This window comes from Rhincodon typus, chromosome 2 (genome assembly GCF_021869965.1).
Source record: "Rhincodon typus isolate 14 chromosome 2, sRhiTyp1.1, whole genome shotgun sequence".
Classification (NCBI taxonomy): domain Eukaryota; kingdom Metazoa; phylum Chordata; class Chondrichthyes; order Orectolobiformes; family Rhincodontidae; genus Rhincodon; species Rhincodon typus.
In genome coordinates this window covers 65,048,110-65,067,579 of record NC_063333.1, presented here as the reverse complement: position 1 = coordinate 65,067,579, position 19,470 = coordinate 65,048,110, and the positions used below count along the sequence as shown (strand labels likewise).

Below are 19,470 nucleotides of genomic sequence, written 5' to 3'. Positions count from 1 at the left end.
GGAGCAAATTGGATGAAAGATTATGGGGAGAAAGCAGGATTAGGCTACTGAGTTGGATGTTCAGCCATGATCGTGATGAATGGCAGAGCAGGTTCGAAGCAGGCCTATATCACCTCAACCCTTCCTATTCATTTATCCATCTAGATGCCTTTTAAATGCTGTAATTATACAAGCCTCCAACACTTCTTCTGGCAGCTCATTCGATACACACACAACTTTCCATGCAAAAGTTGCCCCTTAGGTCCCTTTTAAATCTTTCCCCTCTCACCTTAAACCTATGATGTCTAGTTTTGGACTCCCCATTCTGGGGAAAAGACCTCACCTATTCACCCTATCCATTCCCCCTCATGATTTTATTAACCTCTATATGGTCACCCCTCAGCCTCCAACACTCCAGGGAAAATAACCCAAGCCTATTCAGCCTCTCCCTACAGCTCAAACCCTCCAACCCTGGTAACATCCTTGTGAATCTTTTCTGAACCCTTTCAAGTTTCACAACATCCTTCCTATAGCAGAGAGATCAGAATTGCATGCAATATTCCAAAAGTGGCCTAATCAATGTGCTGTATAGCCGCCACACGACCTCCCAATTCCTATACTCAATGCACTGACCAATAAAGGCACTCATACCAAATGCCTTCTTCACTATTCTATCTACCTATCCACTTTCAAGGAACTATGAATTTGCACTCCAAGGTCTCTTTGTTCAGCAACACTCCCCGTGACCTTACCATTAAGCATACAAATCCCACCCTGATTTGCCTTTCCAAAATGTAGTGCCTCACAGTTATCTAAATTAAACTCCATCAGCCATTCCTCGGCCATTGGCCCACCTGATCAAAATCTCTTTTTCTCTGAGATAACCTTCTTCGCTGTCCACTACACCTCCAATTTTGATGTCATCTGCCAACTTACTAACCATACTTCCAATGCCTCACATCAAAATCATTTACATAAATGACAAAAAGCAGCGGACCCAACACTGATCCTTGTGGCACACCGCTGGTCACAGGCCTCCAGTCTGAAAAGCAACCCTCCACCACCACCCTCTGGCTCCAAATGGCTAGTTTCCCCGTATCCCATGTGATCTAACCTTGCTAATCAGCCTATCGTGAGGAACCTTGTCAAACGCCTTACTGAAGTCCATATAGGTCACATCCACCACTCTGCCCTCAATCTTCTTCATTACTTCAAAAAAAACTCACGATTTTCCATGCACAGAGCCATGTTGACTATCCCTATCTCTCCAACTCAAAACTAATAAGAGTAGAGTTTCATTCTTTCAACATTAACTACTGTTGGAAATTTAAAAATACCTTTGCCCCGCTGCTTTGTTTTCTCTACATGATTTTAAACTGAATTAAATACTGTAATTTGCATTTCCTAACTTAAGCTCTCTGTCACAAAAAGGTTTCTTCAATCTGGTTGGTTGAGAAGTTGCACCTTTCCTTGTGCTATTAACAGACCTTAGATATTTTTTAAGACTGTTCAATGCTGCTTTAGTGTTCTAAAACAGTGACAGATTCCAGTGTAAAGGAACATGCAAGTCCTTCAGTAAGTGAAGATGCATTGAATGGTGAGTACAATTCCTTCAGCCCTGACCACAAAATCAAAATCCAGACCAGGATTTTAAATGTTACTGTCATATAGTTCTTAACCAGAAGGTGCTTCATAAAATTAGCAGTTGACATCGCCACTAAGATGATTATAACATTATCCAAGCATCATTTACCCAATTCTAAGTTTAGTCCCTTGCCCACAGACATAGTTTGGAAATACCAAGCCTTTAGAAATCAACATACTTATTGTCTCGTTCAGAAAGACAAAATATTTCCATTCCACAACACAATGATGCCCAAAGCACTTGATGTTCATACACTCAGTACAGGAAATGTGGCAGCCAAATTGCATGTAGCAAGCTCTCACAAACAGCACTGTAATAATGACAAAATCTATTTAAATTGTGCTAATTGAGGGATATGATTGACCAGGAATTTGGGGCTGTTGTGGTACAATGGTCTTGTCCTTAGCTCTGGGCCAAAGACCAAGATTCAAATCCCACCTGCTTCGCAGATGCATAACAACATCTCTGAACAGGTTTGATTAGAAAAATATCTTGACCAGGAATTTGGGAATAACTTGCTTGCATTCCCTCAATAGTACAGGATCCCTTATACCCACTTGAAATGCTAACATAACTGAGTGTATACACTCTCTCCGTCAGCCTAGATCATAAGTCTCTGATCCATGGCATTATGACACAGCTGAGTTCACGTAGAAAAGTGGTCGGTTAGTAAGAATCGTAAGCTGTCAGGCATGGTCTACCAGCATGATTCTGATCTTGCAAGGAACTAGTTTGACTTGGTTTCAAAATTGTCCATTCTAAACTAAGATTGGTTGGAAAAAGTACTGTTGACACCTGAAGGGAAAGCTATTACAGAGTGCTGGAGTGTTTTTTTTAAGCGATCACTCAGGCTTGCTTGTGAGCAGGACCAGAACATCAAATCCTTCAATGCCACCCGAAGGTTGCAGGAACAGCAACTCATATTCCGCTTGGGAACCCTGCAGCCCAATGGTATCAATGTGGATTTCACAAGTTTCAAAATCTCCCCTCCCCCCACCGCATCCCAAAACCAGTCCAGCTCGTCCCTGCCTCCCTAACCTGTTCTTCCTCCCACCTATCCCCTCCTCCCACCTCAAGCCGCACCTCCGTCTCCTACCGACCAACCTCATCCCGCCCCCTTGACCTGTCCGTCCTCCCTGGACTGACCTATCCCCTTCCTAACTCCCTACCTACACTCACCTTTCCTGGCCCCATCCCCGCCTCTTCGACCTGTTTGTTTCTTCTCCACCTATCCTCTCCTCCATCCCTCTTCTATCCGCCTCCCACTCTCTCCCTATTTATTTCAAAACCCCCTTCCCCTCCCCCTTTTCTGATGAAGGGTCTAGGCCCGAAACGTCAGCCTCTCTGCTCCTATGATGCTGCTTGGCCTGCTGTGTTCATCCAGCCTTGCACCTTGTTGTCTCGGATTCTCCAGCATCTGCAGTTCCTACTATCTCCAAATCCTTCAATACACTGTTCCAGCTTGTGACTTGTACAAACATACTTACCAAGTAATTAAGTTTACAGCTCTGTCACAGAAACTGAGTTAATCCAGACCTTCAGATGCTTCAGCTTTCAGCAAATCAGCTGGCTATGCTGAAGATAAGTAGTTATCTGCATCATCAGGTTAGGTTTCATATGAAAAACATGACTGTGCATGTGTTTTATTCAGACTTTCATCTCAAATTATTCACTTCATTTTTAATAGATATTTCTGATAGCTTACTTGCCTTAATAATACCTTCTCTGAGGTTTTTAAATGTAATGGTTACACATAGCTTTTATTCAAGGAAAATTATATAGTGCTAAAGAAGAATAGTATTACAGTTAAACCATTGTTTATTTGTACATTTATTGAAATAAGTCAACTAGTGTTGATAATGTCCAAAAAATTGTTTTAGAGCAGTTAATGAGCACCAGCAAAATGGAAGACGAAATAACTTAAACCTAGAATTTCAGTCTTTAACCTTAGATTTGTCATTCATCTTATTGTTTCAACTATGCATATCAGTTAAATTTGGCCCCTCTCTCCAACACTCACCTCTATGTGTCAATAATATCTCTAAATCCAGTTCCACATTATGCTATCAACACTTAAAAGAGTACTTCTGTCAAAATTAACTAACAGTTTCCATTTTCAAAACAGAAAATTGCTGGATAGATACATAAACTTAAAGTTCTTTTGCTGTTCCAATAATCCTCGAAAAACATTAAGCATTTAACCAGATGCTGATCACTACAGAGTTTGCACTTTAGTATCTTTTGATGCAGATAACAGAAATTTTACACTGCCATAATAGTCTATTAGTACAAAGTTGAGGTTTATTAAAATCCAATGGCTCCCTTTTTTTAAGTCCTAAGCTAGACATGAAAGAACAATTGTAAAGCATCTCAAGATTCTGAACAAAAACTAAATGCCTTATACATCCATTTTAAGAAAGAAAACAGCCTGTAAATACCTAGGCTGCCATTGATATTCAAATATGCCTTCTTTACATTACAACAAATTGCATAAAACCACATCACCAAACAAATGCTCAAGTTTATTTTGTTACTAGTTCTGGTACACGGGTTTACTGCAATACAAAGCCAATGAGGGAGAAACCACATCGCTAGTTTTCTTTCAACTAGAGAAAAAACTATTCCAATTTCTAACAATAATGCCAGATATTTGCTGCCTCTTGAGATGAATGGTTGTGCTTTTGAAGGCAATAATGCAAAACCCACTGCCATAGAAGTCAGAGCTGTCAAGCACAAAGCAGTGCATTGAAACTGGAAAGCAAGTATATAGCATCACTGATAGTAGGAACTGCAGATGCTGGAGAATCTGAGATAACAAGGTGTAGAGCTGGATGAACACAGCAGGCCAAGCAGCAGTAGAGGAGCAGGAAAGCTGACGTTTCAGGTCTAGACCCTTCTTCAGAAATGGGGGAGAGGAAGGGGATTCTGAAAGAAATAAGGAGAGAGGGGGAGGCAGGTAGAAGATGGATAAAGGAGAAGATAGGTGGAGAGGAGGCAGACAGGTCAAAGAGGCAGGGGTGGAGCCAGTAAAGGCGAGTGTAGGTGGGGAGTTTGGCGGGGATAGGTCAGTCCAGGGAGAAGGGACAGGTCAAGGGGGCGGGATGAGGCTGGTAGGTAGGAGATGGGGGTGGGCTTGAGGTGGGAGGAGGGGATAGGTGGGAGAAAGGACAGGTTAGGGAGGCAGTGAGAAGCTGGGCTGGTTTTGGGATGCCGTTGGGGGAGGGGAGATTTTGAAGCTTGTGCAGTCCACATTGTTACCATTGGGCTGCAGAGTTCCCAAGCGAAATACGGGGTGCTGTTCCTGTAACCTTTGGGTGACATCGTTGTGGCACTGCAGGAGTCCAAGGATGGACATGTCGTCTAAGGAGTGGGAGGGGGAGTTGAAATGGTTTGCGACTGGGAGGTGCAGTTGTTTGTTGCGAACCGAGCGTAGGTGTTGCACAAAGCGGTCCCCAAGCCTCCGCTTGGTTTCCCCGATGTAGAAGAGGCCACATAGGGAACAGCGAATACAGTATACCATATTAGCAGCTGTGCAGGTGAACATCTGTTTGATGTGGAAGGTCTTCTTGGGGCCTGGAATGGGGATAAGAAGGGGGGGGTGTAGGGGCAGCTGTAGCACTTCCTGCGGTTGCAGGGAAAAGTGCCAGGGGTGGTGGGGCTGGTGGGGGGTGTGGAGCGGACGAGGGAGTCACAGAGAGAGTGGTCCCTCCAGAAAGCAGATAAGGGTGGGGAGGGAAAAATGTCTTTGGTAGTGAGGTCAGATTGCAGATGGCGGAAGCGCCAGAGGATGATGCGTTGGTTCTGGAGGTTGGTGGGGTGGTACGTGAGGACAAGGGGGATCCTGTTTTGGTTGTTATTGTGGGGAGGGGGTGTGAGGGATGAGTTGCGGGAAATGCAGGAGACGCGTCGAGGGTATATTCGACCACTGTGGTGGGGGGGGGATGTTGCGGTCCTTGAAAAATGAGGACATCTGGGATGTCTGGAATGCCTCATCCCAGATGCAGATGCGGCGGAGGCAAAGGAATTGGGAATAGGGGATGGCATTTTTGCAGGAAGGCAGGTGGGAGGAGGTGCATTCGAGGTAGCTGTGGGAGTCGGTAGGCTTGAAATGGATATCGGTTTCCAGGTGGTTGCCAGAGATGGAAACAGAGAGGTATTAGAGATGGTCCAGGTGAACTTAATGTTGGGGTGGAAGGTGTTAGTGAAGTGGATGAACTATTCAAGCTCCTCGTGGGAGCACGAGGCGGTGCTGATACAGTCATCGATGTAACGGAGGAAGAGGTGGGGTTTAGGGCCAGTGTAGCTTCGGAAGAGGGATTGTTCCACGTATCTTACAAAGAGGCAGGCATAGTATGGGCCCATGTGGGTACCTGTGGCCACCCCCTTTGTCTGTAGGAAGTGGGAGGAATTGAAGGAGAAGTTATTAAGGGCAAGGACGAATTGAGCTAAGTGGATGAGGGTGTCGGTGGAGGGGGACTAGTCTGGCCTGCGAGACAGGAAGAAGCGGAGGGCTTTTAGGCCATCTGCATGGGGAATGCAGGTGTATGGGGACTGGACATCCATGGTAAAGATGAGGTGTTGGGGACCAGGGAATTGGAAGTTTTAGGGGAGGTGGAGGGCGTGGGTGGTGTCACGGACGTAGGTAGGGAGTTCCTGGACCAAGGGGGAGAAAATGGAGTTGAGATAGGTGGTGATAAGTTCGGTGGGGCAGGAGCAGGCAGAGACAATGGGTCGACCAGGGCAGTCAGGTTTGTGGTTTTTTGGGAAGGAGATAGAAACGGGCGGTGTGGGGGATTAAAAAAAATTCAGCAATGAGTTGGAAAGGAAAGGACTATCAGATAGGTAATGGAAACATATTCCCATAGTGACTTTAAAAACAGAGCTGAATAAATACTTGAAAGGAAACCTTGCTCACCTATGGGGAAAGAGAAGTGAAATGACTTGAATAGGTGTTTCTAGGGCTAGTACAGACACAATGGATCGAATATCTCCTCTTCTTGCACAAATCTATGAAGAATGCCTAGACAAGAGCAACTACTGAAAATAGATTTATCATTTTGATTTGTTGGTGGGGGGGGAAAACCTCACTCCAGCAAGCTCAAGTTTCATCTTCCAGACTTGTTTTAGCCTCTCTGACCTCCTCCACAAGCATATGCTTATATTGGACACCTAGACACTAAAATAATTGAAACAAAAATAAAAAAGATGCTCAGTAGGTCAGGCTGCATCTTTGGAGAAAAAGAGTTAACATTTTAGTTTGATTATCTTACATCAGTACAGGAGGAAGCTAGAAGCATAAAATTTTCAACATTGGAAGGGGAGGGTATGTGGAGAATTCATAGGAAGAACAGAAGGGAAAGTCTACGATAGGACGGAGGGAAGGAGAGATTAACTAGCAAATCATTCTGATGCAAAAGCCAAAAAGGATGCTCATGGATATAGTAAAGAATCAATGCTGAATCCAGAATGGTTATTTAGCAGACAACTGAATGCAACATGAAGGGATAATGAAAGAAATAAGGCTAACAAAATGGAGGTAGCAAATTATCTCAAGTTGTTAAACTTAATATTGAACCTAGAAAACTGTGCTGTGGAGTGCTGACATGAAGTGGCTCAGTGGTTAGTACTTTTGCCTCACAGCACCAGGCTTGGCAACGAACTGCATGGAGTTTGTGTATTCTACCCACGTCCGTGTGGGTTTCCACTGGATGGTCTGGTTTCCTCCCACCGTCCAAAGATGTGCAGGTTAGGTGGATTGGTCATGCTAAATTGCCTGTGGTGTCCAGGGATGTATAGACTTGGTGGATTAGCAGTGGTAAATGTGGCTTTTTGGGGAAAGGGTAGGGGGCTGGGTCTGGGTGGGATACTCTTAGGAGGGTCGGTGTAGACTTGATAGGCCAAATGGCCTCTTTCTGGACTATTCAGATCCTATGAAAGTGAGATGCTTTTCCTCAAGTTTCTGTTCAGCTTTATTGGAACATTGTGGTAGGTCATGCACAGAAAGGTGAAGAGTGGGAGCAAGGTGGAGAATTAAAATGTTAAGTGACACGAACCTTGGAGTCATGCTTCTGGATAGACCATAGGAGTTCCACAGCGAGGTCACCAAATCTGTACTTGATCTCACCAAATGTACAGGAGGTCACACTGAACAGTGAAAAGAGTATGCTAAATTGCTAGTAGTACAAGTGAATTCCTTTCTCCTCATCCAAGAATTCGCACCCAGCATGGAGGAAAGTCCTGTCAACTGTGGTCCACTTCATGCACGTCCGATCTCACCCTCTTGCCTCCCTCCCAGACTCAGGAGAGGTTATTCTCATCCTCATCCTCCATCTGTCCACCCTCTATATTTAACCATATTCACCAGATCCAGCATGATGCTACAAAATATACATCATCCCAGTTCTCCCTTTTCAGCATTTCAAAGGACCATTATCTACTCAACACCTTGGTCCTCTCCTGGACACTCCAACCTCTCCTGATAGCACCATTCAAATAATTGGCAGGAGGTCTGACACTTGACCTTACACAGCGGCCTTCCTACCATTCAAAGACTCAAACACAATGTGAAACAACAAATTACAACAGTGATCACACATGATCTCACAAAAGATGATACAGGCAATGAAATAAAAGATAGTTAATAGTCAATATTTTATTGAAAGGCAGTAAAACAACAATAAATATTCAGAGCAATGAAGGTGACAGAAAGTAAATCGTTGCAAGCTGAGCAGCTCTCTGAGACAGGCAACCAGAATACAATTTAGCAGATAATAAGAGTATTTCAGAACATGACATTCTCAATTTCTTATTGAGGGAAGCCTTCATAAATCCACATAATGTCTCTAGCAGAGGTTCTCAAACTGGGATATACAGATTTTCCAGGATTCCATTAAATGATGTGAATGTGCTTACTATGCAGTGTCAGCCTCAACAGCGCATAACATGGGGACTGCCCTTGGCACCATGGTCAAGACTACACAAATGCCGAGACTGGTTTGACAAGAGGTGGGAGGTAGAGCATACATTTGGAGCAATACTGGGAGTGGCACAAAAGTAAAATTAGTCATGAAACATGGCTGTGGCAGTATTTATTGCCCATGTCTAGTTGCCTTTGAGAAGCTGGTGGCGAGCTATCTTTCTGATTCCATCTGCAGCCCATCTGCTGCAGATAGACCCATAGGGAATCTCATACCTATTGGTAGGAAATTCCATGATTTTAACCCAGCAACAGTGAAGGAACAGTGATAAATTTCCAAATCAGGATGATGAGAGGCTTGGAGGGGAACTTGCAGGTGGTAGTGTTCCCATACATCTGCTGCACTTGTCCATCAAGATGGAAGTGGTTGTGGGTTAGGAAGTTATCTAAAGAGCTTTGGCGAATTTCTGCAATGTATCATGTAGATGGTGTACACAGCTGATACTGAGTGTTGGTGGTGGAAGCAGTGGGTCTGTGTGGATGTGGTGCCAATAAAGCAGGCTGCTTTGTCCTAGAAGGTATCAAGCTTACAGAGCATTACTGGAGCAGGACTTATCCAGGCAAGTGAGGAGTATTCTATCACACGCCTTGCTTACGCCTTGTAGATGGTGAACAAGGTTTGACAGTCAGGAAGTGAGTTACATACTGCAGTCATCCTGGCCTCTGACCTTTTTTTGTAGTCTCTGTATTTATTTGGCTTGTCCAGTTTAGTTTCTGATCAATGGATGTTACAATGGTTAGATTCTCTCAGAGATGGTCACTGCCTGGCATTTGTGTGCATGAATGTTATTTGTCACTTTTCAGCCCAAGCCTGGATTGTACAGTCATCAGAGAACCTCCCCATTCATGACTTTATAATGGAGGGAAGATCATTGATGAAGCCTGCTGAAGATGGTTGGGCCTCAGACACTACCCTTAGGAACTCCTGCAGAGATGTTCTAGAACCGAGATGATTGACCTCCAATAACCACAACCATCTTCCTATGAGCCAAGTAGATTTTCTCAAAAAATTTATGGAACAGTCGTATTAAAATAGTCTTAATATGCAACACTTCAGTGTAAACAACAAGTCGTATAATAATAGATTCGGAAACCATGAATACTAATGTAAATTAAATCAAAACAAGACCGTTCAACCAAAAATCTGGAGAACTATTGCGCTATAGTTTTCACGCATACACCCAAGATACTCTTCACTTGAACACATATTACATCTTTCATATTTCCCAATCATGCCAAATCTCCTCAGCACCACACCTGCAGCTGCCATGATGAACTATGAGTAGAGTACACAATTCAATTGTCAAATTTCAGGTTATATACAACTTACGTCACAGAATCCCAGATCACAGAATCCCTACAGTGTGGGAACAGGCCATGTGGCCCAACAGGTCCACACCGCCCCTCTGAAGAGCATCCCACCCAGATCCAGCCCCCTACCCATGCAATTCCCCATGTCGTCCCCACCTAACCTAAACATCCCTGAACACTATGGGCAATTTTGCATGGTCAAACCACCTACCCTGCACATCTTTAGACTGTGGGAGGAAACCGGAGCACCCAGAGGAAACCCATGCAGACACGGGAGAATGTCTGTGTGGAGTCTGCACAGTCGCCCAAGGGTGGCATCAAACCCGGGTCCCTGGCCCTGTGAGGCAGCAGTGCTAACCACTGAGCCACCGTGCCGCCTCTATGTTTAAAAAAAAATAGCCCTTTCAACGTTCTTCGCAGGACTCCGGATAAATGGCCATTGGGGAGCTATTGTACACCATTAAGAAACGGTGCCTTTGAAATGCACAAAGGGAGGATCTGCAGATGATTTTTCAAAGTATTATAATCCGTTTCTAACTGATCAAATCTTTAAATTATATGTTTAATAGCTGCATTACAATTAATATAAGCTAGCTCACCAGTAGTACAGGAATTGTTCATAATTGTTTTGAAATACAATTTATACATTGGCTTATGCATATGGCATGTAATGGATAGTTTTATCATCAGAAATTCACATTAACGAATAACAGGGCTCCCAGAGCTGAAGCACTCAGTCAAAAAACTGCAATTGTGTGTACATCTGTTCAGCATTTATCATCATCAGACCAGAACGTTGCACAATGCTGTGAACTATGTCATGATTTTGTACTTTCAAAAGTTATATCACCAGAGTCGATAAGAAAATCTTACAAGTGAGCAATAGTATAAATGAAGCAACAAAACATTTGTCAGGGCAAACTGTGTTATTTCATTCTTTCATTTTGAGAAGTATGACATCCAAGGTACCTTGCTGGTGCACAAAGCTGAAATGGTCATTACTGTATGTTTATTGCAATTAGATTATAAAAGAATACAATTGCTACAGTTTTTCCCACTAAAGGTTTCAGCTGAAAGTCGCCTTCTTTGTGAGAATGTCGAATGATCTAGATGTCAGCTACATTTGGGAACCTGGCTGTGCATGTTTGGACTTGGTTTGATAAGGGTGGGTCTTCTGCTGGCTTTTCTTAGCGGCCCTAATTGATTTATTCTTTCCATCATTTCAGGGCTGTATACTGTGAACAAAATAGCTAAGATGTTATTTGGGTTAACATTGCAAAATATATTTTTCAAACAAAATCTACAAAGCTCTTTCACAAAACACATTTTCTAGAAAGCTGTGCCTTTTGTCGATATCATGACAAAAAGAATGATGGGACATGTTTTAAAAATAAGCTAGTAAAGCTTCAACTTCACAGTCATTTACATGTTAGATTTTCATCATTCCCAATAAAGAAGAAAATACAAATATTTCAAGCTGTTAACCATCAGCAAAGTTGTATGTGAAGTTTCCCAGTTTAAGCGAGTATATCTTCAAAATAAAGTTTTCTCAACATGATACCAGCAAAATATTAGGCAAACCCACACTTTATAAGAAAACAACTATTTCTAGAATATATCAGAGCTTTCATACTAAGGAACTTCTCCCACTCCACAAGTTATTTACCTGATCAGAAGTTTCAAATCTATCAGGGGTAAGTATGTACATCGCAAGTAATTTGTTTATTCTCCTTCCACCCATTCTACTGAAAACCAATAGATAATATCCTCATTCAGTTATGGCACTTACACATTGAAAAAAAAGGTATTTTGATAACTTTCCTGAGAAAAGAACATGGAGATATTAAAAGAGGTATATAAAATGTGTATTTTATGTACAGTAAAAAATTAAAACTGGTGCAATTACTTAAGTGAAGGTCATAGAATCAGATTTTTACATCATAGAAAGGGTCCTTCAGCCCATCATGTCTGTGTCAGTCATCAAACATTTGTCAATTCTAATCTCATTTTCCAGCACTTGGCCTTATAGCCTTGTACATTATGGCATTTTAAGTGGTCATCTTAATAATTCTTGAATGTCTTAAGTGTTCCTGCATCTACCACACTTTTAGCAAGTGAGTTCTAGATACCCACAAACTTCTGGATGAACATTTTCCTCAAATCCCTCTAAATGAACTGCTCCTTATCTTAAATCATGCTCGCCTGGTTACTGATACCTCTACGAAGGGGAAAACATTTCTCCCTACCTACTGTATATACCCCTCAGAACTTTGCATGCCTCAATCAGATCCTCCCTCACCCTTCTCTGCTCCAAGGAAAACAATTCCAGCCTCTCTAGTCTTTCTTCATAGCAGGATCACTCCAGCCCAGGCAATATCCTGTTGAGTCTTTTGTGTATTTTTTCTAGTATAATTACATCCTTCTTACAATGTGGCAACCAGAACTGCACTCAGCTTTTCTAGAGGGTGCTGTGTGTATGGAATGAGCTGCCAGAGGTGGAGGAGGCTGGTATAAAGACACCATTAAAAAGACATCTGGATGGCTATATGAATAGGAAGGGTTTATAGGGATATGGGCCAAATGCTGGCAAAATGGAACTAGCTTAATTTAAGATATCTGGTCGGCATGGACGAGTTGGACTGAAGGGTCTGCTTCCGTGCTGTACATCCCCACGACTTGACTAATAAAGGCAAGTATCTCAAGTGTCCCTCAAGGAAATATGGACATGCATACCAAGGCCCCTCTGATCTTCTGTACTTCCTTGGGTCCTACCATTCAACAGGTACTTCATTGCCTTGTTAGTCCTCCTTCCAAAATCTCTCACTTTTCAGGATTAATTTCCATTTATCACTGTTCAGCCTGTCTGTATGATTCTGTGGTCTAAGGCTTTTCTCCTCTCTATTTACTACACCAGCAATTTTCATGTCATCTACGAACTTACTAATCATACATTCATGTCTGGATCATTCATGTACATAATCAGCAAGGGACCAAGCCTCGAATGCTCTCGTATGCCATTGGACTCAAGCTTCCAATCACAAAAAACACCATCCAACCATCATCATCTGCTTCCTGCCACAAGGCCAATTTGCTATCCGATCACAGTGTCACATTTAATACCAGATACTAAATTCTGAGTTGTGCAAGCATGGGTTAGTTGACAGGCAGTCAGTACTCTGCCTCTTATGATCAACTGAAGAGACATATTGTTTGATAGATCTACCAGTTCTTGGGACATACAGCCTATGTACCTAACATCACACTGACATTCATGGGTGCAGTTCAGGTATTATATTGCTTATTTTGCAATTCCATAGCACAGATGCCATTTCATGCTGCTACCATTATTAAAAATTATGAGAATGTGTCTTATATTTGTGGAAGTTAATCTTAGGCTTGGGTTTGTGGCCTCTGGTAAAACATTATTGAAATATTCTGATAAGATAAATGAATCTCAACTTGAACAAATAGAGGAATTATTTTCTGCAAATATCCATTAGTAGTGGTTGCCAGTAAATGCAATAAATGCATGCAATTTAAAAAATAAAGTCTTTTAAGATTGTACTTCAGATTTCTTTACAACATACCATTTGCTTTTTTTTCAACATATATGGCACTGCAGGGTGGTTGGCAGTCTACTGGGAGTGAAAAGAGAAACTGAAAACAGTGATGATTGCAAAGGATAAAAAGAAAATCAGAACAGCACAACAGCATGAAATAAAAGCAATAACGGATAGACAGTTTCATTATTTCCATACTCAGTCTTTATATGTTTCACTGCTGACAGACAAAATTAAAATAAGGTAAAAAGGCAAGAAAAATCTTGCATTTATGTAATGATTTTTCACTACTACCAGACATCTCAAAGCCAGTTAAGCATTTTTGAGGTCCTGTGCTGCTATGTAGGAAACCTGGCAGCAAATTCCGCACAACAGACTTATTCAAGTGGCTGCAAGATAATTACTAGATGGATCCACAGTTTAATATCTCATTCTAATATCTCAGTATTGCACTGGAGTGTCAGCCTACACTTTTAGGCCAAAGCCGCTGGAATGGGACTTGATTCTGGAACCCCATGACTCAAGAGGTGATAAGAGTATTTCCAACTGAGTCACGACTGACACAAAGAACTGGGAAATGAAGAAAGTAAAACTAAACTCAGCTCCAAGGAGCCCAACTAGTTGAGCAAAAGTCAATATCCTACAGAAATGTAATATAGTCCAAAACATTGAATGCAGCTGAAGATAACCCAGCCCATCGTTTTCATGAATCCCCAATTGGACAGTTAATTTTATATTTGATTTCATGGATTCCATGAAGCAAAGTAGATTATAATTATTTTTAATTTTAAAAATGAGAGTTCAAATACAAACATCAGCTAGGCAAAAAAAAATACAATTCATAAGCATCGCGCGGTTAGTCAGCGCAAGCCGGAGGCACGAACAGTACCAGGCGAGAGAAGGCAATCTGAGGCAAGCGACGGTGAGCGCTGGAGCAGGCAACCTGAGGAGGCGACTGATGGGCCGTGTCCCCGGAACGATGGAGAGGCCGAGGGACACTCTCGGTGGCACGGTGTGGACTGGGAAGCCTGGAGCAGGACTCTGGCGACGGCATGCCACAGCAGTGGAGAAGGAAAGTCTGGACTCTCTTTAAAGTTATATTCCTTTTACTACTTTATTCTAAGTTAATGTGATTGGCGCTTATGCACAACGATGGTACACACTTTTCAATGTATTTTATATTACATAAACGTGACAATAAAGGATATTCAATAGAATCATAGATCCCTACAGTGTGGAAGCAGGCCATTCAGCCCAGAGTTCATATCGACCCTCCAAAGAGAATCCCACCCAGACCCACCTCCCTACCCCATATCCCTTATAACCTTGCATTTCCCATGGCTAATCTACCTAGCAGCCACATCCCCGGACACCATGGGCAATTTGGCACAGCCGAACTACCTAACCTACACGTCTTTGGACTGTGCGAGGAAACCAGAGCATCCGGAGAAAACGCACACAGCCATCGGGAGAGAAGAAGGGTCTAGGCCCGAAACGTCAGCCTTCCTGCTCCTCTGATGCTGCTTGGCCTGCTGTGTTCATCCAGCTCTACACCTTGTTATCTCAGCCATGGGGAGAACGTGCAAACTCTACACGGCCCGAGGCTAGAACTGAACATGGGTCCCTTGGCACTGAGACATAGTCATTTTTGTTCAGTGAAATTCTGGGAAATAGCTCTCAGCATGTAAACAACCAAACTGAGTCACAAAAAAGTGATCATTGCTCAATTACAGTAAAGGAGTTGTATGTCGCATTGAAAATCCAAGCTAGCACCTTACGATTACAGATTTCCAAAAACAAACCAAAAAAACCAAAACAAAGCTCAGTGGAAAACTGCTGAAAACGAAGGACAGGGTGAGGAAAATACCGTACTGAAAAGGGTCATTTATGAATGCTGGGAACACACAGGTGCTGTGAATCAAAAAACACTAGTTAATGTTTCAGGTGTAAACTATTCAAAGCAGGAACATGAGAGATAAACAAAGCTCTTCATTGGTTTCAACGAACGAAAACTGGATGAACTGGGGAGAACAGTAGGTTTGTGTCAAGAATTAGATAAATTAACTGCTTCCTTACGGTCAAAGCCGTCGCATTCTTTTTTCAAAAAGTCATGGATTGTGGAAATCTAAAACAAAAACAGAAAATATCAGAAATACTCAGCAGGTCAAGAAGAAATTTTATGGAGAGAAGTGATAGTTAACATTTCAGGTACTGCCCTTCAACAGAGCCCTAGTAAATTCTGGAATTAAAAGGAGTCACATGATGACCATGTAACCATTGTCGATTGTTATAAGTGAGGAAACACCGGATCTCATCTGATCTCAGAAACTAAGCAGACTCAGGCCTGGTTCATACTTGGATGGGAGACCACCTAGGAATACCAGACGCAGTAGGATTTTAAAGGGCCCTCTCATGGTACAGTGGTAGTGTCCCAACCCCTGGAATGTGAGGGCTGGGTTGAAGTCACACCTGCTTCAGAGGTGTGTAATAACATCTCTGGACAGGTTGATTAGAAAAATAGGTTTGAAAAAACCCATCTAGTTCACTCAGTGTCCTTTACAGAAGGAAACTGCTGTGCTGTGTTGTGTTGTGCTGTCCTGACCTAGTCTGGCCTAACTGTTACTCCAGCCCACTATGACTCTTAATTAGGGATGGGTAATAAATACTGGAAGTATTTACATGACCCTAAGATATAGGAGCAGAATTAGGGCATTCAACCCTTCAAGTCTTTCCCATCATTCAATCATGGCTGATGTTTCTCAACCCCATTCTCCTGCCTTCTCCCGAAAACCCTTCATCTTCTTACCAATGAAGAATCTGTCTGTCTTAAATACACTCAATGACTTGGTCTCCACATGCGTCTGTGGCAATGAGTTCCACAGATTCATCACACTCTGGCTCAAAAAATTCCTCCCCAACCTAGTTCTGAAGGGTCGCCCCTTCACTCCGAAGCTGTGCCCTCAAGTCCTAGTCTCTCCTACTGGTGGAAATATCTCTATAGCCACTCTATCCAAGCCGCAGTATTCTGTAAGTTTCAATCAGACTCCCCTCATCATTCTAAACTCCATCTAATACAGACCCAGAGTTTTCGAACACTCCTCATATGACAAGCTTTTCATCCCTGGGATCATTCTTGTAAATCTCCTCTGGATCTCCTCCAAGGCCAGCAGATCCTTAGACACAGGGCCCAAAATTGCTCAGAATATTGCAACTGGAGTCTGACCAGAGCGTTATACAGCCTCAGCAATACATCTCTGCTCCTGCATTCCAGCCCTTTTGAAATGAATGCTAACGTTGCATTTACCTTCCTAACTGCCAACTGAACCTGCATGTTAACCTTAAGAAACTCCTGAACTAGGACACCGAAATCCCGTTGACCCTCAGATTTTTGAAGCATTTCCCCATTTAGAAAATAGTCTCCACCATTATTCTTCGTATCAAAATGCATAACATCACATTTTCCCAAATTGCATTCCATCTGCTACTTTGTCCACTCTCCTCACCTGCCCAACTGCTTCTGCAGCCTCCCATTTCCTTAACACTACCTGTCCCTCCATGTATGTGTCATCTGCAAATTTAACCAACAATACGCACATCCATCAACACATAAAAAAAGAAACTGTCTAATGTTAGCTAATTAACAGAAAACGCTGTATTAGAAACTTAGCAATAAGTTTTTGCAAAGTCAAGGTCCCCATTTTTGATCTTAATCTTGCAGCTGTTGCTGGAAATACATGTATAAATACTAGGAAAAGATTGGATCAAGCTCAGATTCCCATTGTTCAAAATCCACCCTAGCTGTCAAGGTTCACAAAGGGTGCATAAGCAATGGACTGGAGACAAGGCACAAAAACAAAAATATTCCCTTTTAAATTGAAAAGGTTAAGCAAAATTTAGGACAACCAGCATTACCTCGGGAATTCTCCCAGCAAAAAAAAAAGCTCCTTCTTGAAACCTTAAATACAGAATCTTTGTTTTGTGTTACACTCAGAATCTGGTAATGCCATATTTGAGGTTTTCAAACTAGGCAACAAAATCAGGAATGTAAATCATCTTCATGTGTTAAGAATAGGTGAGGAGGGAAAAAAAAAGACTCCCATCTTTTTTAAACTCCTCTTGGTCAGTTAGAACAATTACTTTTATTTCTTTATAGCATGCAGCTCTCATTCAATTAAAACATAATTTGCCACAAAATGAAGGAACCAATTATCAAGCTTTGCTTGAGTGAAAGAAAGAGGAATTTTATTACTTCCTAACCCTGAGAGAAAAATAATAAAACCATGATATCAAAAACACACAACAAACACCGCTAATAATTTTAAAAGGGTGTGTATTTGGTACAGATAGGAAGAATAAAGGTTTCATAGGTATAGTCCCTGAGGTATATGATTCTTAAACAGGCTACAGTTTAATGGTTGACTTGTATCCTCAACAGCGGCAGAAGACTAACAATCGTTATGTTCTCTACAAATGGTTATTTTCTTAATTAAAACAAACAACTACAGATGCTGGAAATCTAAAATGTTCCCCTGGACTCGAAACATTAACTCTACTTTCTATCCCAGATCTGCTGAATTTCTCCAGCAATTTCTGTTTTTGGTTATTTTCCTAATGTGCTTTTTTTTTCCAACAGGCACTGCAATCTGAGATAACTTTCAGTTCTTGTTTACAAATCTACTTTCGTTTTCTCTGCTCTGCTACTAAAAAGCTGTCATTGAAACATAGTTCAGCATATATTCTTGGGTCTAGCTCCACTGTCTTTCCAAGCTGGATAACTGGCAGGCAAGTCTTTGATCTCCCATTACGTGAAATTATCATTCATGCATGAATTAAAACAGGAGATATGAATTTCTCAACAATGACACAGTTGCCTGGCTTCAAATGTCTTTATGTAAAAATATTAGTTTCCGTACATACAGCTTTGTTTATTCCACATGAATCTCCCACATCTTGCCTCAATGTGTGGTCAGGTGACAATGCAGCATAATAGTTTCATGTTTCTTTCTTTCTTGAAAAGTAAGATTTTAGTCCATGAAAGATCTCAGGTACAATCAGATGATTGAAGTTAGCATTCAATATTTCATGGTTACCACGATTGTTACATCTGTACTGGCATCCACACTTCTAATTTTATTGCACATGGCAGATCCCATATGCAACAATTGATAGCAGTACTCTGGCAAAAATTTAAAACTCTATGGCAAAGCTAATCATGTAATTTTATGTTGAAGTCTCTAATTTTAGTAACAATGATTCGTTTTCTTCAATTTGTGTTTGCAAAAAGGTCATTCTGTTTAACAAAAAAGGCCTTTACTTGATGTTTACAGCTTCTTCCTAGTTTGTGTTTCCTTTTAATTGGAATAATAATATAATTCAAAATTATTAATAATCTTAAAAACTTCCTAAAACAAAGAACATCAGGGCTCCATAAGCCAACCATAAAGTGTCCTATTGCCAACAGCACATACAATTCATCCACTCATTTCACTTAATTCTACTCAAAGAACAAAAGATAGATGATTTGATTCATGTAAAAATATTGAAGTCTTTTTCTCAATGTAATAAAATTATACCGCAGTTTTCATTAAACTGTTCTTTAGCATTGAATAATGTGAATTTAAATATATATAATTAGGGGGAGTGGGGCATTTGGTCCTTCAGCCCTCATCCATTATTCAATGAGATCATGATGGATCTTCTACTTCCCCAAACTCCTCTATACTCCTCAATTTCTGTGATGTCCAAAAATATGTTGATTCTGGTTTAAATAAACTAACATACGAGCAACTACAGCACTGTGGAACAGAGAGCTTCAAAGATCCACAATCCTCTGAATGAAGAAGTCCTTACTTCAGTCCTAAATGACAACCTTTTATTCCGAAACTCTGGATTCCCTCTAGTTCTTAGGTCGGCAAACCAGGGAAATTCCTTCTAGCATCTATGCTGTTAACCCCTACTAAAATGCTAAATCTTTCAATTAAATCATCTTTGTTCTTCTA

General features: G+C 41.6%; 1 protein-coding gene and 1 long non-coding RNA gene across 2 annotated transcripts in view; both read right to left on the bottom strand.

Annotated features, from left to right (window-relative positions):
* Positions 1 to 19,470, bottom strand: part of LOC109935447 (band 4.1-like protein 4B) — a 278,476-nt gene that overhangs the window by 247,407 nt on the left and 11,599 nt on the right. The gene's annotated exons all lie outside the window — the stretch shown is intronic.
* LOC125486497 lies at positions 10,899 to 12,346 on the bottom strand. The gene is made up of 2 exons (XR_007265163.1): positions 11,578 to 12,346; positions 10,899 to 11,146 (listed from the first exon to the last, which is right to left on the bottom strand). It is a non-coding gene; the product is annotated as an uncharacterized LOC125486497 (long non-coding RNA).